General features: G+C 40.6%; 1 long non-coding RNA gene across 2 annotated transcripts in view; it reads left to right on the forward strand.

The window, feature by feature from the left end:
* Positions 1 to 25,592, forward strand: part of LOC129045772 (uncharacterized) — a 306,077-nt gene that overhangs the window by 219,165 nt on the left and 61,320 nt on the right. For both annotated transcript variants that reach the window (XR_010411381.1, XR_008505924.2), the window contains one exon: positions 6,142 to 6,580. This is a non-coding gene — a long non-coding RNA (uncharacterized LOC129045772). The remainder of the gene's footprint in view (positions 1 to 6,141; positions 6,581 to 25,592) is intronic.

Genomic DNA, 25,592 nt, shown 5'->3' on the forward strand with positions numbered 1-25,592 from the left:
ATAAATAAATAAAATCTTTAAAAAATTTTTTTTAAATTTCTAGTGTCATTTTTTAAAAATTAAAATTTTTTTTCTTGTTACATGTATATATATATATATATATTTTTTTTTTTAAATAACATCCTTCATTTGTTTCTGGGATGTGATTGTTCTTCTTATTTCTTTGAGGATATTCTAGTTTTTAAAAATTTTTCTTCTGCATGTTGTTTCTGTTCTCTCTGAATTGCCTTTCTTTATTTTGGTTCTCTATTTCACATTACAGACTTTGCTCAAATGTATGGTGTCCTTGTCTGTCTGTTCATATTAAATTGTAAGGTTCTAAAAAGTTGAGTAAAAACTCCATGTGCTTGGTGGGTTGGGCTGACTGGTCACTTTGATCAGGCAGGACTTGTCTTTTCTCTGTGGTTCTTCAGCTTCTGTAATGATGAACACTCAAATTTAATATTGGAGCTGTATGTCTGAATCATGGCTTTCTGGAAATCATGACGGTATGATCGTCCCTTGTATGATGGTTAATAATTAGATGCTACAGACTGGCTGGTTTCAAAGTTCTGCTCTGTCACTTGTGACTTGTTGTACCTGTTTCCTCATTTGTAAAATGAGGACACTAACAGTATCTACTTTATGGGATAGTTGTTAGGGTTAAGCAATTAATTACAAATACAGTGCCTAAAGTATTTGAAGCATAATGAGTGTTCAATGAGTTACCCATTTTTACTATCATCATTGTTATTAATTCAGTGTAATTCCCTGTTGTGCCTCATCCTTCCTTTCATTGCCTTAGCATGCAGCTTCTCTGGTTCAGTGTTTCTAGAGTGGAAACCTCTCACTTTCTGTCAAAGTGGAGGATGAGCAGTCTCCTGGCTGAGTAGAGTCGGGAAGGGGATTTTGGAAATGTACCAGCTCCTTATCCTGGCTTTTAATCAATATTCTGGATCTTCATTCCCATCCCTCACCCCTTCAGAGATAACTGGTGTCACCAGTTCCCGTCCTTTCTGGGGGTTAGGGGCACAAGCAGGTTTTCTCACCATTGGGTTTCCCTCTGAACTTTGCATAATTTCCAGATTTCTCTGTCTGCTAAGCTGGTGACCACCACTTGTCTATCCCACTGTGGTTTCTTGTCTACTATGTATCTCCACTCCTGTTCTCTTTGCCTAGAGAGTTTACACCTTCTGTGTTCCTTTACCAATAGTCTAACTGGGTATGAAGAGGGAATGAAAATCAACTTATGTATCCAATTGGCCATGTTAACTACAGGGCCACTGGCCTCATCATCTATGAAATGAGGGGTTACAGTGGATAAACTTAAAGGCATTTTCCTTCACTAAAAATCTTTGCTCCTTTGTATGGTTTAGATTTAATGTAATTCCCAGCTGATCACAGCTAGATTCTTTATCACTTAGCTCAGTCTCAGAATAGTAGTGATTATTTTTGCTTTTGTTGTTTTGAATCTCTTTGAGCAAGAGACCTATGGTGTAGCAAATTATACCTCGTGTACAAATTAGAGTAAACTGAAAAACACAGGTGACTTTTGTTCCCTTCTGCATCACAAAAGACCTTTTCAATACACCTGATTGATTGTAAAGGAAACTCCACGAGCACATGTGAGCTACTGGGACTCTGCTGATAGTAATTTGGGTGCTATAGTATTTATCATGCTGTGCTATTTGGCAAGTAGGAAGCTTTTAAACTTTTTGCTCTTTCAAAAAAAAAAAGGTCCTAAAAGAAGATGATACAAAAATTTGAATTAGGGAGAAGTTTCCTTTCTATGGTTTCAAAGTTCTGCTCTGTCTGGAGAATGTCTTGATAAATCAGTAAAAATCGTGTTTTTAAGATGGCTTAGGTCAGATTTTTGTCACTTAATCTAAATGCAGAAGGGTACATTGTCTTCCTCTCTGGATCTCCACCAGGTGGGCTGACACTTTATACGTACAGCCTCAATGTCTGTCCCTATTTGCTGTGGTCACTAGAATTAACGATTAACTCTAATGTGTTCTATGTTGGTATCCAGGAGAGAAACTTCCACAGGATAATGAATATTTCTAAGAGGGTGGGTTATATGGCATTTGAAATAAATAACAGCTTCTTAGGGTTTGGTGTAATCCATTGCATGTGGTTTTTGTTTGTTTCAGTGTCAGGGCATAGGGGATGGGAATACATCCCTCAGAAAGTTTTCAATTAAAACAGGAATCCTAAATAATGAAAGTAAGGGAGACATTAACAGTTTTTTTCCTCTAATACTCCCAATTACTTTGGACATAAAATATGATTAAAGGTTTGTAGAAAAAGAGATTAATGCATCAATATTGACAATTTTGGGTTCATCAGTGATGCAATCTGAAAAACATTTATTTCATTTGGAATTAGTCTCTCCCCCAAATAATTCTTACCATATTTGGAGTGGCTTTTTTAATCATAGTAATTATGGCATATGCTGTTGGTTGACTACCCAGAGACTTGCCTTCCTTTATCCTTGCTACCACCCAAATTTTATTCAGGTAAAAAGTGGCCATCTTCTTCAGGGACTTTGGGATCTTCTGGGACTCTGGTGTCCCAAGTCCAAGGGCTAATTCCTGATAGGTCTCAGGCAGCCATGGTTCTTTCATCCCCCTTGCCATTGACTGGCGTAGGACTGAGCATGGGATGTGATTTTGGCCAGTGAAATGTGAGGTAAAGTCCACAGACTGGCGTTTGGGAAGGTAATCTCTGTTCCAGATGAAGGACCCAGAGAAGGGCTTTGTCATGTGTGAATATGATGTTCGGTGCAGCCACAGCCGTTTTGCAGCTACGAGTAGATGTTCTTAAGGACCTCAAGGAGGATGGCAGAATAGAAAGACAAAAGGAACCTGAATATTGATAATGTTGCCAAGCAGGTGACTTGGTTAATCCGGAACAGTATCATCTTTGAACTTTGCATTCAGTGGAATAATACATTTCTTTATCATTTAAGCCATTTTTAGCTGGTTCTTCAGTTATTCAAAGCTGAAATAATTCCAATACAGTAATAAAAACAAACTTAATGCTTTAACTCTTTGGACTAAGACTTTTCTTCTATTCTTTCTCCATATGTGAGAAAAGTATGAAATAAAAAATAAAAATAAAGAATTGCAAATGTGAAAGGATCACAGAATGTCAGCACTGAAAGAGACTTTAATAAATTATTTAAGAAACATCTACTTGTTGAGATAGAATTGTGCTAGATCCAGGATATAGCAGAGAAAGAGACATAGTCCCGGCTTTTTTGGAACTTATATTCTAGTGGATCTTAGAGAGTATTTGATCTAATCTTATTACACAGAAAGGGACAACTTTTATATCATTCAGGGTTGGTGTAATTGTTTGGTTACTTAGTAAGAGGGTAGATCCTATTGGAGGAAAGGCTATATACCTTTGTGGTTCCTTTTGCTTTTGAACATGTAGCTAGCTCTTTTGCTTGTCTGACTACCTGAAGGTTTTGGTTATCTAGGGCTGGGCCTGGAGCTGAGTCTGGGTATAAGGGGAGAAGAGAGCTGAATCTCTGTGCATGATGGAGTAAGAGGAATTTAGAATTAGTGTGTGTGTGTGTGTGTGTGCATGCATGTGCACGTGTATGCATGTGTTTCACACACACGAGAAACAGCAAGATAGTCAATGTCTGGGTGCTAATTGAAGTAGGGAAACCACTGAGAAATCCCCTGTGTCATGGTGGCCAGAAGGACTTTTAGGATGAGATGACTACTATGAAGTTGTTAAGTTATTTCCTGTGTCATGCAGGAATGTAACTCTCTGACAGTGACCTAGAAAACTTCAGTGAAAGTTTTGCTACACATCACAGGCTTTGTTCCCTTGTCGCTTCAATGGGGAATCAGGGAGATAAAGGATTGACCTCAAGGCATAGAGCAGAGAATGGGATTCAGCAGAGGTAGGAAAATATACCTCATTCTTCATCTTCCTCTCTCTGGGAACTTTACAGACATCTTGAAGAGGTCTCTGCACTTAATACTGGTTGTGGAATGGGATGTGAGCTCTTTAATTTACCTCATTAGGGACATCGGGATTAGAGTCCTACCCCACTGATGGCTGCAGGACTCCTCAATGAGTGATTATTCACTTATTAGGAGTTGCCTTCTCCTGTAGATAGTAAGCTCCTTGAGGCCAGGGGCCATGTCTGTTTTATCAATTAAGTTCACACTGGGCAGTGTTTTGCCCCCCAAATAAGTATTCAATTAGGAATTATTAAATAGTTCCCTCCTAATAGGGAAAAACTATCATTTACATATTCATCGTCTCCCCTCTGCCCTCAGCTTGCTGAGGGGAAGCAACCAAGCCCCTCATGCTGCCTCCCCCAGCGTAATGATGTGTTGCCAGGTGGGCTCCTGGGCCAACCACTGACTGCTTGTGGATGATAGGGAGACCGGAGAAGTTGGGAGAAGCCTGCCAGGTTGGCACTGGAAATATCAGAGAACTACCGACAAGAGAAAAGTAGTAGATTCAGACAGTGGGAAGGGAGACAGAGAAGACACTTTGTGGGAGCTGAGTCTGAGAGGTTTCAGGAGCTTGGAGACGGAAAAGAGGGTCCCTGGGGGCAGGTGCAAGGCCTATGAAAGCACACACAGAAAGGAGATTCTTCTGTAGGCAAAAACTGGCAGGAAGAGCTGGTTTCCATCATGTTTGCTGTGTGTTAACAGTGGGATCTCTGGACAATTTTAATAGATTTCATAGAGATAAAAAATTGCTTCTTGGTTATTTCTCATTTATTTCTTTGAATGAGACTCCAGGCTAGGGCTGACTTCAAGATGAGAAGAGGCCAACCTGGCTTTATGTGGGGTACACCCTCATGTAGGAAACTGAGTTTCAAGCTTCGGTGCCCTCCACAGTGCTCCCAAGCCCTCATTAGGAGAGCAAAGATTTGTAGCAAAGAATCGAAACTGCAGTAATCTCAGATTGCATGCCATCCAGTCTGGTAGCTAAATATGGGCAGAATTAGGACTAAGGACTAAAATGAGGTATGTTCTTATATTTTTTCTTTAGTAAAGAATGGTGTTAGAAAGTGCGCTGCGAGAGAAGAACATTCCATTTTGGGCCTAGTCCAGAAATATGCACGAGGGTCATTTAGACTGAACTTATTTTCCATTTGAGTTAATCTGTGGGTAGCAAGTCACTCCCTGTTACCAACCAGATCCTTCTAAGGATCTTAAAATATTCAAATTGGTTTTTTTTTTTTCAACCCCCTGAGACTCAAGAAAAGTCACATATTAGGCCAGAGTCTAAGTTACTCCTCCCTGCTGGACCTTGGTAAAACAATGGCATTCCTCCTTGTTGGGAACACAGGCCTGTGGTTTCAGCTGAATTAACTGGTTTAAACTAAATGGAATCTTAGATACAAAGTTTCATTTCTGAGAGGCTATGTTCCATTCCGTGGCTAGGAGAGAAGGCTCTTAATTCAATTTGGTGATAGGTGAGATCTTCCTGAGAGAAGCAGGGGTCCCAGAGGTCGCAAATGTTCTATAGCTCAGTGCTGGTTTCAGGGCGGGGGGTGGGGCGCTGTGTTCTTACAGAGGCCACCCTAGAGACTTTCAGAGGACCAGATGCTTCATTCAACAAACTGCACATGGGGGCCCCAGCTATTCCTTAGCTGCCTGTTTCCATCTTTCTTTTCTTTTTCTTTTTTTTTTTAAGATTTTATTTATTTGTTTGACAGAGAAAGACACAGCGAGAGAGGGAACACAAGCAGGGGGAGTGGGAGAGGGAGAAGCAGACTCCCCGCCGAGCAGGGAGCCCGATGCGGGACTCGATCCAGGGACTCCAGGATCATGACCTGAGCCGAAGGCAGTCGCTTAACCAACTGAGCCACCCAGGCGCCCCATTTCTTTTCTTTTTAAAGATTTTATTTATTTATTTGAGAGAGAAAGAGAGCACAAGCAGGGGGAGTGGGAGAGGGAGAAGCAGGCCCCCGCTCTGAGCAGGGAGCCTGATGCAGGACTTGATCCCAGGACTCTGGGATCATGACCGGAGCCTACGGCAGAGGCTTAACAGACTAAGCCACCCAGGTGTCCCTGTTTCCATCTTTCTTATTGCTCACTTCTAGGAGGTGAATGAGAAACTGTCTGTGGCCACGTTAAGGTGGAAGGATAAGGCATTTCTTTCTTTTTGTTGTTGCAGGTGTTTTAAAAACCCTAGGCCTGACGCCACCTGTCAGGAAGTGCACACTCTGACATCTCTCACAAGTGCCGCAGGGAGGAGGTGGGATGCCCAGCAATGACCCGACAGGAGGTGTGATCCCTCTGGAAGCATCTGGAAGCTTCCAGACGCTGTGCTCCTCACTGGGCTCAGGTGCTGAGTGTCAAGCTGATGAGCCTGACAGGTTATTCAGGACCACATTGGGTTATCCAGAGGAATAAAAGCACAACAAACTGACTGGGAACCCTTGATGTCTGGGAGAAACTCACTGTCGGCACCAGCCAGCCGCTGTCCTGCCGCATTCTTGTCTGCCTGAAAGAAAAGAAAGGAAGAACTCATGATTCCAAACTCATGGCCTAGTACTGGCGGCTACTTGGGAGCATGAGAAATGCAGAAAAAAAGGAGGAACTCAAATGCACAGGTATGTGTTTGGAGAAGTGGTTGCACTGCCTTGGTGTGGAGAGTATCTGTGAAAGGCTAAAGATGTGGTATGAATTTGTGTCTTCAGTGTGAGCTGACACAAAGCTCAAGGGACCCATTCACTGTGCCTGGTCTGCCACCCTTGCACCTGTGGGAATATGGGTGCTTGGGGTTACTGGCTTCGGGCACACAGCCAACATTTACAGTGTGGGCAATGGAATGCCCAGACCAGTGCCTCTTATCATGGACTTGGAAGAAATTCTATGAAAAATCTGAAGTTTTTTCAGAAGTTGCTTAAACCTCGATGACTTTCCTAAATGCAAAACTATTGCATGCATATACACACGCATGCACACACACACACACACATGCTCACACACACTTCCCCCAGGTGCAGTGCATCTTTACTTATCTGTTTTCCATCCACTCAAAAAGGGGAGAGAATACCGTATAGATGGGATGAATCAAATGGGATTATTTTAAAATGCATTCCCCCTCCCCTTCTGCAGGGGATTGAGGAGGATTACATGCAGCTTTCGTGAAATGTCTTGTGCTCCTCTCTGGGAAAGGAACTGTAAATGTCAAGTCATCAGTCTCCGTGACAACAGCTCACACAGGTACAGGGCAGAGCCAGCAGGGAGGGGAGAGCAGCATGGGCCCATGCACAAGTGTCACCTGCAGTTACAGAGACCACGGCCCGGGCAGTCCAGCATCACCCACAGATGGAGAGGTGAAGACAGTTAGGGATGGGGGGAAATGGGTGGGGGGCCTGGTGACACCCCAGAGTTACAATCCCCCCCCCACAGAGGGAACGGCACAGCAGAAGCAGCAGGCTTAGTATATGCAACCCCCTAACCCCTTCTCCAACTCCAGCCCCAGAGGCCTCATACCCACTTGGTGTTAACAGCTTTTTAAACCCTGATGTGCTCGCAAGCCACTTGGAGATCTTGTTAAAATGAACTTTCTGATTCAGTAGGTTGTCAGGATAGGGCCCAAGATGCTACGTTTCTAACAGACTCCTGGATGATGCCCACGTTGCTGGCCAGACACCATGCCCTGATTAGCAAGGTGTGAGGAGAATCTCGGGTCACAGGCGTGCTCTGGGGCACGCAGCTTCAATTCTGCACAAAGATACGCAAATACATTTGAGTCGCGCTTCACCTCGCTAGTGTCAGGAGGAAATTGTCCAGGTAACTCCGAAATCTTTTGGATTTAGAGTGCTTTGGATGATGAAAAATTCTCTCTCTCTCCAGCTGACAGCGGATGTGGGCTGTTCAGATTTATATTGGGATGACCTAGCAATTCGTGAGCACACACAAGTTGAGGGAATGAGTATGCTGGGCGGCAGGGGAAGGTGAGCTTGGCAAGCACACTGGCCAAGGACCATCTACAAAGTGCGCTGCCCACATGTGCATACTTGGGAACTGGGCTTTGCAATGGAGGCTTGCCCTCTGGTTGAGCACGAGAAGGGAAATTAACCCAGGGCTCCTAAGTTCTCCTCACTCCCCCTGGTTTCCCAAAAGGAAAAAAGAACTTGAATAGGTAGGAAGAAATAGAAAATGACAGCAAGAGAATGAAAGTCAAAAGACTGCTTGGGTTTCTATTTTTATTTTTTTTATTCTTGAGAGGAGAGAAGAATAAACTCCCTAAGATGAATCAAGAAGAAGAACATTAAAAGAAACAAAAAAACAACAACAAAAAAAAAAAACAAAGGAAAGAAATGCGTGATGAAGAGAGGAGGGAAATCTCCTTGGTAGATAAAAGAGATTTGCCAAATATATTACATTCATTAAGATTTTTCTCTGCTTATCATGTGTGCTTTTTGGAGGCTTTTCTTAGCATTAACGGATGCTCTGGGAGAGGAGAAAGTTGGCAGAGAGAAGCCTAGCAAATATATAAATAAGCTTCGGAGCTTCCAGAAGTTTCATATCCCACAATAGAACGTTCTCCAGGCTGCACAAACTTTTTCTTACTTAAACAAATGCTTTGAAAGACAAAGATTTCATATCGTCAGAGGAACATTCAGACCAATAATTGCCTTTGTTCTTCCTGCCTTGAAGTTTCAACAGCCAGCAGATTTATGATTCACTTTCGGCAGTAAGCTCCTTCAAATAAATGTCACTTTCCCAGGCTGCAAATTGAGTTTTTGCAAACACAGGATCGACTTCACTAAGAGGAACTAAGTTTTCTTGTGGTGTATGTATATATGATTATGAAACACCACTTGCTTTCTTCCCCTCTTCTGGAGGGGAATGGATTAGAAACTATATTTAAAAAGGAGCCATTTTTAATGGTCAATGTACTACCAGTGAGATTTTGTAGAAACTTTTGTTGGGGGAGATGGGGTTGGAGTGGGAAGGGGACAGAAGGCAGTCTGACCTTTCTCTTAGGTTTATGGACCTCAGAAATTTTGTGCAGTCTAAGGTTGTGGACTTTAAGCTGGTTTACTTTGTGGGTGGGGCAAGATAATTCCAAAAATTTTAAGGTAAAGGAAATAATACAAGCAAGTACAGATGGAAGAATTAAAGTGAGGGTTATGGACCCCAACTGTTGGAATCAAGACTCTTTCAGAGCAGCCAGTCTTGTATCAGTGCTGTTTAGCTGCTAGTGCTAACTCAGTGGACATGATTGGATTCCTTACATATGCCAGGTAGTAAGGGTGCCAGGGGAGGTGAGCCGTGGTGCTGATACCCACCTAGATACCTTTAAGAACAGAGTAGAAGAAACACAGTAAGCTATGGGATTGCCAAGGATGCCCAACCTGCGGCGTGGAGGAGGATGCCAGGCCCCCAAAGAGTCTTGCATTACTTTGGGATGTGGCAGTCACCTAGGTCCTTGTCCACATGCATTAAGCAGGGTAGAAGGTGATCATGCCCCTTTCAGTAGACCCGTGACACCTTTCTTTGGCCTGTCCCCATGACACTGCTCCCAGTTCTGTCTGGATTCCGTTCTCTGTCCCTTCCCCAGTTTGAAGTTTGTGTGGTAACTGCTGCCTTCCTGATAATGATTCTTTTTTTTTTTTTAAAGATTTTATTTATTTATTTGAGACAGAGAGAATGAGAGACAGAGAGCATGAGAGGGAGGAGGGTCAGAGGGAGAAGCAGACTCCCTGCCGAGCAGGGAGCCCAATGCGGGACTCGATCCAGGGACTCCAGGATCATGACCTGAGCCGAAGGCAGTCGCTTAACCAACTGAGCCACCCAGGCGCCCATTCCTGATAATGATTCTTAATGGAGAACTGAATGGGTTCATGGTGCCAGCCCCTTTAAAAGATATATGTTCCTGATACAGGTATAATTGCCACATTACAGAGGGGGGAATTGAAGCTTACAAAATTTAACTGAATTGCCCAAGTTCACACAGCTGGTAGTTGCTAGAACATGGATTAATTACTTTACTATTATTATTGTTTTATGTCAGCTCTACACCTAACATGGGGCTTGTCCTCGAGACCCTGAGCTCGAGTCATACGCTCTGCTGACCTGGCCAGCCAGGTGCCCCTAGAACATGGATTTAAACTCAGATCTGGCTGATCCCAGGACCTGTAGTTTTGGCCGTTAGTCCCAACAATAACAGTTTAACATTTTCTGGACTTAATGTGCCAGGCACATAGTTCTAATTATGATTTAATTTGCTTACTCTTCACATGAATCCTGTGAGGGTATCAGCATTATCATTCCTGTTTCACAAATGAGGAAGCTGGGCTCCTGTGTGACTAACTTGTCCAAGGTCACACAGTTGGTAAGTCAGGGAGCCTGGATCAAAGCTCAGGTAGGCTGGCTCCAGAGCCTGCACCCTTAACCATTGCGCTCCTATATGCCAAGACCCTACGTGGGTCTGTTCTCTTCTTTAAGGTCTGAATACAGACTTTGGTTCCCCTACTTAGACTTTTGAACTTGTCTGCTTCCTTTGCTATGTCAGACCCATCATCACATCCACAATTTCTGGTCTAAGTATCCCTGTCTGTTCCTTCACTTTCCCTCAAACATGTACTGAGCACCTATGTGTTCCAGGCACTGTATTGAGCACTTGGGAGCTGCAGATCAATGCCCAGAAATATTTACTTAGAGGAATGATGGACCCTTTTCTGAAGCCAATGACAATCCAGTGGGGGAGACAGACAAGCCAGCAAAGTGTTGCAGTGCCATATAAAAACACTGTGAGGGAGGAAAGTATGAGTGCTCCAGTGACCTCAGAGAGGGTAGGGTCTAGCTCTGTGCAAGGTGAGGAGACCCCTCAGATGAGGCATTATTTGAAAAGAATCTTTAAAAAGCAGGAGTTCACAAGGCAAATGAGGGAGGAAAAAGCAGATCTTAAGTCTGTTTTTTTTTTTTTTTCCTTCTCTCATGTAGGGTTGAAAGAGGTTGGTGGCTTGTTTGTACTTCAGGAATCAACAGGTATAAAAGTCTGCATGATAATAGCTCACATTTGTGAAGAATATTCGATAAGCCAGGCAAAGTTTTGAGTCTTTACATGCATTATCTAGTCTAATCCTCACACTCACACTCTGATATAGATGCCGTTATTATTTCCAGGTTCCCCATGGGATTCACGGGGTGCTGGGGAAGAAGATTCCTTTTGCATTGACTCTGTTTTGGTTCCAGGAAAGGGATGGAGACATTTCTTAACCATCTGAGCCACCCAGGCGCCCAGGGATGGAGACATTTCTTAAGCACTGTCCACAGATCAGCAACATTTGATGGACTAGGGGCTTGTTTAAAATGTAGATGCTAGGCTGAGAGCAATAGAATCAGAATCTCTCTTCCGTGCTCTGCAGGTGACTTGGGAGCGCACCAAACACGGAACCACTGTCTAGCTGGTGAGCCCTGAGCATGTGGGAAAAGTTTGTTTCCTAGTGAACTTCTTTGTAATCTCACTGGTCATTTATGAAAAGAACCAGCTCAGAGAGTTCTAGAGGGGCTGGTATTTCCCTAGGAGATAGAATTTCCCTTTCCTTTTTAGTCTCATATATACGTTCCAAGAAGGTATTATGTATTTTTGAAATTTCTTGGTATGATTCTAGGCAACAATAATTTCCAGAAAATAAGGGTATGTTTCAACAAATGTTAAGGATAAATTGCTCTTTTCATAAGAGAGCTGGCTCATGGGGTGATGTGCTAATGATTTTTCTCTTTAGCTCACGAATGGTGCTGTTGGTTGTGTCAAGGGGTTTTAGTCTTCATGGCTGATTGGAATATTCTAGCACAAAGGGTACTTGTCTGTCACTCCCGTCTCCTATGGGAAGAAGACCATGAAGGAGAGACTATGGATGAGAGGAGAGTATAGCTCTCCAATGGTGGAGACCAGTAGTTTTCCTCTCCAACATAATCAGTTTCTCTAAAGGACATAAAGGTTAAGGACTTTGGGATCAGACAGTGACAAAGATGGGCTAAATGGGTATACAGTTCAATGGTATTAAGTACATTCATATTGTTACCACAATAATACAAAAAAGTAAAGAAAAATGGGCTAAATGAATCAAATCTCCATTTTTTTTTTTTTTTTTTTTTAGTTCATGGTAGCTGAGCCTTTGACAATGCCAAACTCTTACAATTATAAACCTTCCGTGCAAGTGAAGAGTTGGGATGTGATATAAAAGCACAAGGGATTCAAAGGATTGTTAAATTCTCTACATCTCCCTCTTTCCCAAAGCACCATGTGGAAACAGGTGCACGAGATGGTCTCTTTGATGACTATTTAAGTGCAGTTTTCACTACTGTATTCAGGTTTCCAATAACCATTTACAGAAGAATGGGATCTTAATTCCTAACAGGTTTTCATGTATTCAAAGTCTGACTCTGAATCTAATTTATACAGGTTGGAGAGATTTGGAGGAACAGAGAATGTGATGCCAAATGTAAGAATATGCTTTATTTGTGAATGTTCATCCAATTTTTTAGGACGGACTGTAAAACCACAATGAGATAAGCAATAACAGATGAGCAAAATAGGGCCCTGTATTCACAATCATTCTGTCTAGCATGTGATCAAATGAGCATAATTTGCTTTGTAGAGTGGTTGTCAGGTTAAAATGCTGTACCTGCTGTGGGAGGGCTTTGAAAAGTATAGATGGGCAGTTTGCTGTCAGGGCTAGAGAGAGACTGAAGAATGGCAGGAGAAAACGTTTTGCAATGATAAAGAATTCATTCAACAACCATTTATTTAATGGGTATCTACTGTGTGCTAATAGGCTATACTAAAACTTGAAATAATATAACAAGATAAGCATAATTTCCATTGTGCTGGAATATACAATCCTCAAGGCAGAGGAAATTAATCCAAGGATTGTAATAAGGCTTGATAACTGCTATGGTGGGGAAAATACTATTGCTGTATAACAAACCAGCTCCCAAATCAGTGGCTTAGGACAGTGATCATTTGTAATTTCTCAGGTATCAGCAGGTTGGCTCACCTAGGCTGAGCAGCTCTGCAGATCTTTTCTGGACTTGCTCACCTGTCCATGGGCCACTGGGGAACAGAGGATCTGCTCTGGGCTTGGTTGATGAAGCTCCTCTGGGTGGCTCTGGTCTACATGTCTCTCATCCTCACTCTGGGATCAGCAGGCTGGCCCAGGTGTATTCTTCCCACGACTATGGCAGAAGCGATGAAGACAAGTGGAAATACACAAGACCTCTTAAGGCCTATGAGCAGAACCGGCACATGTTACTTTTGCCTCAATCTATTGGCCAGAGAAAGGCACAGGGCTGAACCCAAATTTAAGCAGTGGGAAAATATTCTCTTATCCATTAGTGAGAGAAATTGCAAAGTCACAGGACAATGTGTGTAGACAGGGGGAAGAGTGAAGAATTGAGGTGAGTGAAGCCACCTACCTCCATAGGGCATGAGCATCTGCGGAGACTCAGAATAAATCCGAGTAGGATTTATTCAAATGGTAAAATAGGAGAAACAGCAAGTGGGCAGTTCTAGAGGCATGGCAGGTTTGAGGGACCAAAAGAAGGCCAGTGTGGATGGATAGAAGAAAACAATGGAGGGAAGAAATGAGGAAGGTAGGATCAGATAAGGAAGAGTCTTATCTACATATTAATAACTGACTTCAGAGCCATTGAGGGGTTTTGATATATGATTATGATTTGCCAGTCATCACTGACCCCCTAGTCTAGATTCAAGGGAGAAATATCCTTCCTCTAGTTTGCAATGGCATAAGCAACGAAGTGCACCTTCCTCAATATTTTGACTGGATTTTCTCAGTGTTTGTCCAATGTATTCCCATTCCCTTGGGCCCTCTGATTAATGTCTCTGAACAATCCCACTTTGTTTTAATTAGTGCAAATATTTTAAGTTCAGCATATTAGTTTCTCTTGTAGGAAAAGCATTCTCTTTGAGAATCATCATAAATCATTGAAAAAATGAATTGGCCAGTGAGAGAAAGACCATCTCCCAGCAAATGCTGGCAGTCTATCTCGTTATGGGCTCAAACTCTAGATGTTGGAAACCGTTTCTGACCTGCTCAGACCTTTGACCCGTTCAAAGCAAAGAAGTATCTTTCTTCTTCTCTCATTCCTCAAGTTCTTTTCATCCTTTAAAGTATTTTAAGGAGGCCTCATGGCAGAGCTAGAAGAACTGGATTTTACTCCTAACCCTGCCACTGACTGCTTAGGTGACCTTGGGTAACTCACTTATTTCCATTGGATTTCAATGTTTTTGTTCATAAAGGGTGTGTAAATGTTCCCCCAGAATCTTTCCAGTTCTAAAGTTCTCTAATTTTTGGATTATGCTCTGAACATAATCGTCGTTTCACAAATGGAGATTTGTAGTTTTCAGTTCCAGAGACTGCCTGAAGGACCCTTTGCTATTGTACAAAGTCAAAAGTTGGGAAGATGCATTAAAGATGAAGCAGAAGGAGTCAGGAAAAGGATATTTGCATGCATGTAGGCAATAAATGAATTTGTTATGAGTTAAGACATCTGCCAAGAGGCATTAGTGAGAACAGCAGTGGCTGCTTGATCACCTGTGTGCCAGAGTAAGGGCAGTCTTACATGCTTCCAGCTAGAATTGAGCTAAGGATCCTGTGGTTTTTATTTAGTTAGTTATTTGTTTTACTCTTTTGTATGTATCCTTTACCTTAACTCTTGAGATCTATGGCTATATAATTACATCTGAATATTTTCTAAATTCAACGATTCTTTGACTAGTGAGGAAAGCACCCTGCCTCCAGCCAAGAGTCATGAGTGTTGCGGCTACCGTGAGTCAAATTCAATTTCAGAATTTAAATTTACATTGAGGCTGAGCTTATTTGGTCTCCTGGACAGCAGCTGTATCAGGGAGTCTCTTGGTTCAGAATTTGATGTGTTTGTAATTGCTGTTTACCTACCACCATCTCTTAGGTATGAGAATTTTCTCAGAACTGAGCGTGAAAGGGAAGCAGAGCTCACTTCTCTGTTCTTTCCAGCACTCCCCAGCACACTGATCAGGGCATCTACAACTCAAATAGTTAGAATTTCCCAGAGCAACACAAGCACTCAATCCCAAAGATAAATCTCAAGCATTCTAAAGGTATCCTAGCATTTTAAAAGCCAAGTTAGTTATTTCCCAGGGAAGGGTTTGGCTGGTGTTGATTATAGAAATAAATCTGCACTTCATTTTTAGCCCAGTGGCCCATTACAGCTCACTTCAGAGTCTAAACCCCCAAGAATAACGAGAGTCATTTTATGGGAATGAGAGATTATAAATCACTGACTTTGTCAGTTCAGTGTTTCCTCCAGCATTCTTTTTTTCTCTGAGAGTTACGCAGACAGCAGCCCCAGAGACCACCCCTTTGAGAAGCTTCACCTGTTCTTTGTTTGCTTTTGACTGAAGCCTCAAGTTGGCCCTGGCCTTGTCCCAGGGCCACCTGTTAGTCTTAAATAGGTGATTGAGAAAACGTTCATTTTTAATGTGTAGTTTCAGAAGGTTTGACTCCTGTTTTCCAAGTAACTTTCCTCCCAAACTTACTAAAAACAGAACATTGCTTTGGAATGCAAACCTCAGGCAAACAAGGGATTAAACAAAATCTATGCCGTGTCTGCAGAATTCTGACCAAAAGAAGTACATCTAAGGGTCTGTTCATAAGGCACCACCCGCCGTAGCAAAATGAGCCATTCAGGATCTGGGAAATGCTCAGGAAAAGAAATGGCTCATTAGAGTCTGTGGTCTTCAAGTGAGTGCATGTGAAAAGCAAAGAATAACATAACATATCTATTCCTATTTTTATCTCCTTTTGGTATCAGTTTAGACGTACACAGTGTATCAACAGTCCTGTATGTACGGAAGTTATTTATACATATGGTGTGTGCTTTAATTTTTTTTTAAGATTTTATTTTTAAGTAATCTCTATACTCAACCTGGGGCTTGAACTCACAACCCCAAGATCAAGAGTCACATGCTCTACCAGTTGAGCCAGCCAGACACCCCTAAATTTTTTTTACCCATAGAGTGCATGATAGAAAAATTTGGAAACAACTAATTAGTACAGTCATCTTTCTTAGTGAGAATCAGTTAACGAGATTCACTCTTAATACAATGCCTCATTTAGCCATTTGTTTTCTTTCTTTAGTCCTAAATATTATTTTACCATCCAAACAAATTAAAAAGCTTTGAGGCACAGAGGGAAAGAGTGGGGGAGGGAGGCAGAGAGAGTGCAGGAAGAGGAGGCAGGGAGACCTGGGGGAGGAGATGGAGTCCGTGACCTTGACGTTCCCTTCCAGCCTTGAGGGTTAGTGGCCACAGGTTCTATCTCCACCTGCCAGCCACCACTGGGGGTAGGTGCTGCAGGCTGTGACATGGCTGAAAGGTATTTCATATTCTTTAAAATGTGGTGGGCAGGGTTCAGTTACAAACTACTCTTGGCCTCTGAAAAATTGGAGGGGTGGTTGTATAAAGTAAGGCAAGGATGGCAACAATTAATGAATAATCACTTAATACAAGGCAGATGTTAAAGTGATAAACACATCAATTAGATTGGTTTAAAAACCATTCACAGACACATTCATCAACCTGAACCATTCTTCCTGTTTTACCTCACCACCAACCCCTGCACCCCACTGCATCAGTCCATGTTTCAGGATGGGTCAGATGCCGAGGGTGATCACTTCCTGGATTTACTGAAATATAATCCAAGTAAGCATATTCCATCTCAATTTGTCTCAGCATATCAGAGAGGCATAATGAGTTGAAATTATTATTACTACTTTTTTGGTTCCTCTCTTCTGCTGTTCATTTACATACAAAACAAATTATACCGGGTGTTGAGAGGTGAAATTAGCATTCTTCTGTGGTTACCAATAGGAGGCAGATGTTGGATCACTCATTTTCAAGATTTGACTGGTGCTGAAATGAACATGTATTAATATGGCAAGAATGGGGGATAAGTGTATTATGCCATTGGGACAGTATGACAATTCATTTATCACCATTTATGAACTATGGGTGCATACACTGTCACAAATGAAGATGGATGTATTATCTCTTGAGGTCCCTTGACACACAGAAGTAATGTGTGTGGGCATATGTGATTTTAATATATATTAACTTGCAAATAACTCTGTGATGTACGCAAGCCATTGCATGTGACAGGAGGGGTGCTTATTAGTCAATACACAGCTTAGATTGAAGAGACCCAGCAGGAATTAGATGCTGACTGATCAAGGCAATGCTCATCAACCTGTTACCTTCATTTTTTCTTTTTTAAATTTTGTCAGAGATTTCTGTTCAGATAAGGAAACTAAAATAAAGAAATGGTGTGTTCAAAGTCTTGCAGCCCAAGAAACCTGTGTTGTGATCCTAGCCTTAGATAAATCTGGCCCACTTCCTTATGGATTATTATAATCATGCTCAAAGAGCAAGATGATCTTGACTGAGAGGAATAGCAGACAGAGGCTGTTTGCATTATTATACCAGTGCTGTTCCAGATTAGTTGGAAGTCTTGGTCATTTGGACCAATACCTTCTTATAATTTGGGATTCCTACATAGAACTAAGCCTTGAGGAGGCAACATTCTCAAACGAGGCTACTTCCATGGTTTTATCCATTCTGGGTCCCTGAGTGATGACTGTGTCATCTACATAAGATCCACTTACTTTAATTTCTCTATTGATTCCTGGAGAGGTTCTTGACTCTGAGAACTTTAAGAAGACAAAAGAACTCAATTGAGGATGACTAATCTACATTCAGTAATGGGAACAATTGCATATAGCCTAATGTGGGTCATGTGTTATGATGATAAAATTATTAATAAATAAAAATAATACCTTTTTAGAATAAAAATTGTATTAAGCCCTCAGTATGTTCTTGGTTCTCTGGTAAGCACTTGATCCTTTTATCTCATGTAAACCACAGTAATCCTATGAGGAAGGTAAAATCATTATTCCCATTTTACAGATGAAGATTTATAGAGATAGCTTTACTTGGCAGGGTATCAGAGCAGAGGTGGGTTTCTAACTCAGAGTTTCTGACTCCAGAAACAGAGGTCATTCTGATGGCTACCTTTGTCTTCCTCCCTCAGTGGCCAGTAGTGACACTGAATTTGTGTGGCTAAGCAAGTAGTCCTCATGCTGGTTTGATATGGAGGATCTTCTATTATACCACGAAGTCTGTTCTGTGTAGGAGACTTCTTGTTTCAGTGAATTTGTTACTCCCTTTTGGTCTGCTTTCCTGACATGTAGTTTTTGGGATGCCACCAGTCTTCTTAGCTGTGGAATGACTGGCCAGTGCTTTGTGTCTGTGGTATCTCTGAGGGACCTAAGTCCAGCTCTTGAGGGCGTCTTCTCTCTCTGGGTAGTGTCTATGCAGTAGGGACTTCCCAGCATCTTTGTCAGGCTGTGGCTGTTCCTGTCTAGAACATGAACTGAAAATGGACCTTCCCATTATTATAAGCATTCTTTTCCCCCAAATAACCAAAGTGTAGCTCAAGGTCATCTTATTTAATCACACATACTCAAGATCATGTGGATTTCACTAACATCATGACTGTGTTTTATATTTCTATAATTATTAGGTATATGTTTATCCTTTTTATGTCCATAAAACATAAAACATTGTATTTATGGAGGATGTTTTCCAAACAAAACCCAGGATGTTACCTGGCCTGGTTTAAAGGTGGAACAGAATATCTGAAATTAAGACTATCTAGAAAATCTAAATGGCACAGTCCAGGGGCGCTGGACTTGGGAGTGGATCTGACTTGCAATCCTGGTTGTACCACTCACTTACTCTATGATCTTGGTTGAGTCACTTAATGTCCCTGGGCTATATTTTCTTTCTTATAAAATGAGGATAATTCATGTTTAGACCACTCGCCCCCCCAGGTAGTAATGTCTCCCTGAAAGGTGCACTGAGTCATAAATTTATCAACCACTGATTATTTCATATGTTGAATCCTGTGTTGGACTTCAGAGATTCAAAGATGAATAAGATATGCTTCCATTCCTGATCTCATAGATGCCTCCAGTTTCTTCTTACAAGAAGCTTACAGTCTTGGACACATGAAACCATATATTATGGAAAAGCCCCGTGTAAACTTTAAAGCTTTTGATGAAAATGATCTGTGAAGAAAGGAATCTGTGGTCAAATAAGCTTGAGAAATGCTGTACCCTTGGAAATTCATTCTTAGAAATCCACAATGAACATTAGATATTTAAAGCTTTGATGAGGTATATAGCAAAGAAGCATATTTAACTCTGCTTAACCTAGTCTGTTTCAAGATTCAGGAAGTGTTTTATTGTCTGTTACCTACTAACACTCAGAGTAACACCTCATTTGAAAAGGTCTCCTTTCAGGGATGCCTGGGTGGCTCAGTTGGTTAAGTGGCTGCCTTTAGCTCAGGTCGTGATCCCAGGGTCCTGGGATTGAGTCCCACATTGGGATCCCTGCTTGGCGGGGAGCCTGCTTCTCCCTCTCCCTCTGCTTGCTGTTCCCTCTGCTTATGCTCTCTCTGTCAAATAAATAAAATCTTTAAAAAAAAAGAAAAGAAAGAAAAAGTCTCCTTTCATGAATATTAAGTGACTCTTTAGTTGTCTCTGTAGGGGACACATGATACCGTGTACACATTTCCATTAATGTACTCACTCACTGGATTGTATTGCTCATTTATCCGTCTATACCCCTGACTAATCCATAGGCTCCTCAAGTTGTATCCATGCCTATTCATTTTTGTACGCCCAGGACTTGGATAGAAGATGTGCCCCTGGCCATTAGTAGCCACTCAACAAATGCTTGTTGAATGAATGTATGAGATTGTACATTCACACTATACAAATGTAAATGATATGCCTGAAATTATAAGATCCTAGAAGGCAATGATTAAACTTCCTTAATCCACTTTGTACAATGTCCAGTTTGGCTGATTTCTATGACCTTAATAACTTTTTTTATTAGAAGTGTAGAGGTTTAAAATTATGTCTTTATTTGGATAGAGGATAACTTCAATGAGAAAACAATTATTTTCTATGTTTAAAAACTGTTTATTAAACTCCAATATTTAAAACAAATTTGCCAAAATATGCCTTTAAAAGCCCCAAATGGATATAGCTAAGAAATAATATAGATTTGTCCTGGAAATAGGAGCCTAAGGTTATGGAAAAATTGTAACCCAGTAGAGTAAGCATTTATTGGAATGGAAGTCAGGCTAGATGAATGAGTCTTTCAGTGGCAGGGTATTTCTGATAGGGGACTGTTGACAGAGAAGAGAAGAGAAGGGTATGGGGGCGCCATGTTGCTTGAATTTTAGTTTTAGCAAGGGAGTAAAGATAGAGGTATTGGTACTGCTGGAATAGTTGTGAGGTAAAATGAAATGCTAAGTATAGCAACTTGAGTGATAAAGTCTTTCCACACTTGGTGGCTAGTTACCAGTAAGTCTCCTCCCTAGGGCTCTTGGTGGGGCCAGCAGGTAGAAATGGCAGGGCTGTGGTTTCCCTGTTATGTTCCATCAGTGAGGAAATAGGGTACAATAAATCCAGATTGAATGAAAGAACAATTGAGCACAGTTGGAGTAGTAGAAGTTAGTGCTTAGAAAGTTCTTTCTTTTCACTCTTAAAAATAGCTCTTATCCTTACATGTTCACTGTAAAACTTTAGATAATATTGACTAATAAAAAAGAAAGTAATAGAAATAATTTCAATCCCATTAATCAAAGAGGGTATTGGTTTCCATTTTTGAGTGCATTGTATTGGTAGATATTTTGCATTCATTTACCTATGCACATATAATACATACTACTTTAATAACTGTATGCTTAAAAGTATAATATAAACAAATTTCTGAATCATTTCATATTTGTCTGGGTAGCTTTAATGACAACATAGTTTTCTATTCATGTATGTATTATAATTTATTTAACCAATTCTTATTATTGGTTATCCAGGTTATTTTCAAATTTTACCATTATAAACATCATTAGAATGGACTTTCTCCTACCTAAATTTTTGTCCATAATCATATTTATTTCCTTTGGATTAATTCCAGGAAGTAGAATTGTTGATTCAAAGACAATGGTGTTGATATATATTACCAAGTCGACCTTCAGAAGTGTTGAACCACTTTTTATTATTGCTTCCTAAAAAAATGTCAATACTGTTCATCATTGAAAACATTTGCCAATTTGATAGACAAAAATGGTATTTCCTTGTCTTAATTTGCATTCATTGATTGTTATTGAGGTTGATTTTCAAATGTTTAAAATGATTTTTGAAACATTTATTGGCCATTTATATTTCACCCAATTGATTTTGTGTCCTTGGCTTATTTTTCTTTTGGACTCTTCATCCTTTTATTGATTTGTAGGAACTCTTTATATATTATCACTCTCACATTATAAATAATTCCTTAATTCTTGGAAAGCTCTTTTGTTCTTAAATAATATCTCATGAATATTTATTTTGTACTTTCAGTTTATCTTAATAGGAAGAGTGGCCGTGTGGTTCTTGTCTTTCATTCTTTAAGTTTTCCTGTTGTTGACAGAAACCTGAATGTCTGCCATGGCAAGGAAGCTGTCTTAGTTGCTTGGTAGCAGCCCAAACTAGCAGCTCAAACTAGCTTGGGATCTTCAGAGGTAACTGCCAGTAGTGAGATGGTATGCTTTTCTGAGTTACCAAATCATTTAACTTTATCTGGGGATAGTGTTTTCAATATATCAAATTCTTCCTTTGTTCATATTTTAGATAACATAAGTTTCAGAGTTCAGACTATCCTTAGGAACTGACATGTTGTCTTTCAGAGTAAAGGTTAGGATAAACATAAACTTTTAAACTTGGTGGTTTGGCTGACTCCATTAAATATAGAATCTTGCCAGAAGTAAGAATATTTTGCGTAAGCAACAGACAGTGCAACTGGTTTTCCCAATATTGGAGTTTTAAAAAATATTAGTCAATCAGTTCCAATACTGTAATTCAGGCACCCAGTTATCCACAGGTGTTTTGTTTTCAGAATTTTGACCATTATAAACATTTTGCCAACCTGTTTTATACAGCTTACCCACTTTTCCCCCCTGGCATTTTAAGGCAGATTTTGGACACCATTTTATTTCACTTGTATGCATCTTTAACTGCTAAGAATCTTTCCAAACATAGCCAGCAAATATCATACCTAACAGAACTAATAATAATTTTATATTGAATTCTCAGTTATATCCAATTTCTTCTAATTTTCTCAAAAATGTGTTTTTTTTAAATTTTTTATTATGTTATGTTAATCACCATACATTACATCATTAGTTTTTGATGTAGTGTTCCATGATTCATTGTTTGCATATAACACCCAGTGCTCCATTCAGTACATGCCCTCTTTAATACCCATCACCAGACTAACCCATCCCCCACCCCCCTCCCCTCTAGAACCCTCAGTTTGCTTTTCAGAGTCCATCATCTCTCATGGTTCGTCTCCCCCTCCGACTTCCCTCCTTCATTTTTCCCTTCCTACTATCTTCTTCTTCTTCTTTTTTTAAAGATTTTATTTATTTATTTATTTGAGACAGAGAGAGAGACAGAGAGCATGAGAGGGAGGAGGGTCAGAGGGAGAAGCAGACTCCCTGCCGAGCAGGGAGCCCGATGCGGGACTCGATCCCGGGACTCCAGGATCATGACCTGAGCCGAAGGCAGTCGCTTAACCAACTGAGCCACCCAGGCGCCCTTCTTCTTTTTTTAATATATAAAGTATTATTTGTTTCAGAGGTACGGGTCTGTGATTCAACAGTCTTACACAATTCACAGCGCTCACCATAGCACATACCCTCCCCAATGTCTATCAAAGATGTGGTTTTATGTTTGATTGGTTCAACTCAGAATTTAAAAAGGAAGATCTACCTTTGACTGTTGTGTCTCTTAAAGCTATTTATTTGTTTGCTTGTTTATTTATTTGTTTATTTATTTTAGAGAGAGAGAGAGTATGAGGGGGAGGGGCAGAGAAACTCAAGCAGACTCTGTGCTGAGTGCAGAGTCCCATGGGGGGCTTGATCTCACGACCCTGAGATCACGACCTGAGCTAAAACCAAGAGTAGGTTGCTTAACCAAATGCACCACCTAGATGCCCCTCTTAAGGCTCTTTTATTCTAAAGTGGCTATCCTCCCCACTTCCTTTTCACATTGTTGATTGGTTGGAGAAACTGGGTCATTTTTCTTTAAAATGTTCCAAATTTTGAATTGTGTGTTTTTTTTTTTTTTTAAACTTCTTTCTCTATTCCTTGTACTTAGAACCTGATTAGATTCAGGTTCAATATTCTTAGGCAAGACTATTTCATAGGTTATATATGTACTTCCCATTACATGACATTATGAGGTACCTCATGTCTGATTGTCTCACCTCTAATGATGTGACTGATTAGTGAGTTCAGGAGTTGTCAATATAATTCTTCCATCGTTAAGTTCCCCACCAACATTTCATCTAATAGTTTTGGCATCCATTGATATATGTTGTCAATCTCCATCATTTCATTAAGAGTTGCAAAGTGGTGATTTTTAATCCTATTATTTTTTCTGGAATTATGTATGTATGTATGTATTTTTTAGAGAGAGAGCATGCACGAATTGGGTGGGGGAGGGGCAAAGGGAGAGGGAGCGAGAAAATCTTAAACTCATTTCACACCAGGAGCCTGACTTTGGGGCTCAATCTCAGGACCTTGAGATCATGACCTGAGCTGAAATCAAGAGTCAGACACTTAACCAGCTGAGCCACCCAGGTGCCCCCAGAATTATTTTTAAAAACATTCTCATCAGCTATTTGGTTATATAGAAATACAATTCATGCAGGAAAGGTGAGATGTATGTTTCATTCTTTCCTATTATTTGTCCATCTTCAATAATGAGTTGGTGGCCTTAGCAACCCCTAAATACACACAATGAGGTTTGTTTTTCCCCCCCAGTATCATTATGAACTCATGGAATTTTATATATTGAATGTGTTTCAATCCATTGCTATTATTATTCTTTTTGATGTTTGAATTGTCCCACCTTAGGCCAGAGGGAGCCCTTTTAGTTGGCTCTTAAATCCTTTTGACATGACCCCATTAGTCTTTGATATCCTATATATTTTTAATATAACAGCCTCCCTCTACCTAGTCATCACTCCCTGTTGCAAGAATTGAAGTTTCTCTACCTCACTGAGTCCAGACTCCTTAGAAGACATGGTAAGCTTCACTTTCCTTAGAATTTAATTCTTCTCAGACTCAAACATTACACTGGAAAATAAATTCAGGTACCAAGCAGGCTCTCAATCCGTGTGCATTGTTGAGTTAAATTCCGCTTTGTAGAACCTCATATTTCACATGCTAATGTAAACAATATATGGACTCAGGGTGTTTTAGCTCATTTCCATGAACATCTCTAAACCCACGCATATTGTTGTATCTTTATAAAGGAGCTTAAACACACACCTATCAAGCTTAAAAATATCTTCGTGCAACTGTTTCTGTCATTGGGTCTATTAGCATTCTCCTCACAGTGCTTTGCTTATATAAATTTAACAAGATGAAAGGTTGATGCTGAGAGAAGTCTTTGGACAGATTCGTTACCTTAGCAACCTTGCCCCAGACTTAACAGCCCTGACCCAGCTACAAAGTCCTTCACTGGCTAACGAGACACCCTTAATGACAGCTGGCTGGAACTCAGTCCTGCTGATAAAATGACTTGTAATCTGGACAGTAATCTTTGGAGGAATATTATCTTTATCAGATTTCCAAAAGAATCCAAACACCAAACGCAGTTCCACTAATAACTATATTCATAAGGCCATCATGCTTAAGTGCTTCTGGGAAAGCATTAGTAACAGGAAATTAAGTGTTACAGAATAATTGCTAACCTTGCTGCATAAAATAGAAGCTGGCTGCCCAGTGATCTTGTGTTGGTGGTAGTCATTAGATGCCACTGTCCTGTATAATTGAAAAATTGTTTGTATAAAGGAAATATTGTCACTGCCTCATTAGTCCCAACATTTAATTGTATTGGGGAAATCTGAACACCTTTTTGAGGTTCAAATTACACATATAAATTTATTGGCTAGGCGGTTTCAATTGTAAAAAAAAAAAAAAATCAATTTTTACCTGAGCAAAGACCTTAAATTATCATGTAGTGTTCTTAGAGCTGCCATTTTTAAAAAACTCTGGATGAATAAAATCACAATTAGTTAACTATTAATTTATTTATTCATCATCTATTGAGCACTTTGGTTGTTTTTTTTTTTTAAGATTTTATTTATTTTTTGTGGGGAGGGGCAGAAGCAGAGGGAGAGAGAGAATCTCAAGTAGACTCCACACCGAGTGAAGAGTCCAACGCAGGGCAGGGCTCAATTCCACAACTCCGAGTCATGACCTGAGCTGAAATCAAGAGTCGGACGCTTAAGTGACTGAGCCACCCAGGCGCCCAAGCACTTTGGGTTTGAAACCCTTTGGTAAGCCACAGATATTTCCCTGACACACCCCCAAATGATTATAGCACTTGTTTACAGCTGACATCCATTCTGGCTCGTCAGTGGCCATGCTGTGTAACTGCTAGAAGTTTGAAGACAGATTCCTTTACACATTCAAACGTTGC

Source organism: Mirounga angustirostris, unplaced genomic scaffold (assembly GCF_029215605.1).
Source record: "Mirounga angustirostris isolate CCGP_5_RB_7025 unplaced genomic scaffold, mMirAng1.0.hap1 SCAF_5, whole genome shotgun sequence".
Classification (NCBI taxonomy): domain Eukaryota; kingdom Metazoa; phylum Chordata; class Mammalia; order Carnivora; family Phocidae; genus Mirounga; species Mirounga angustirostris.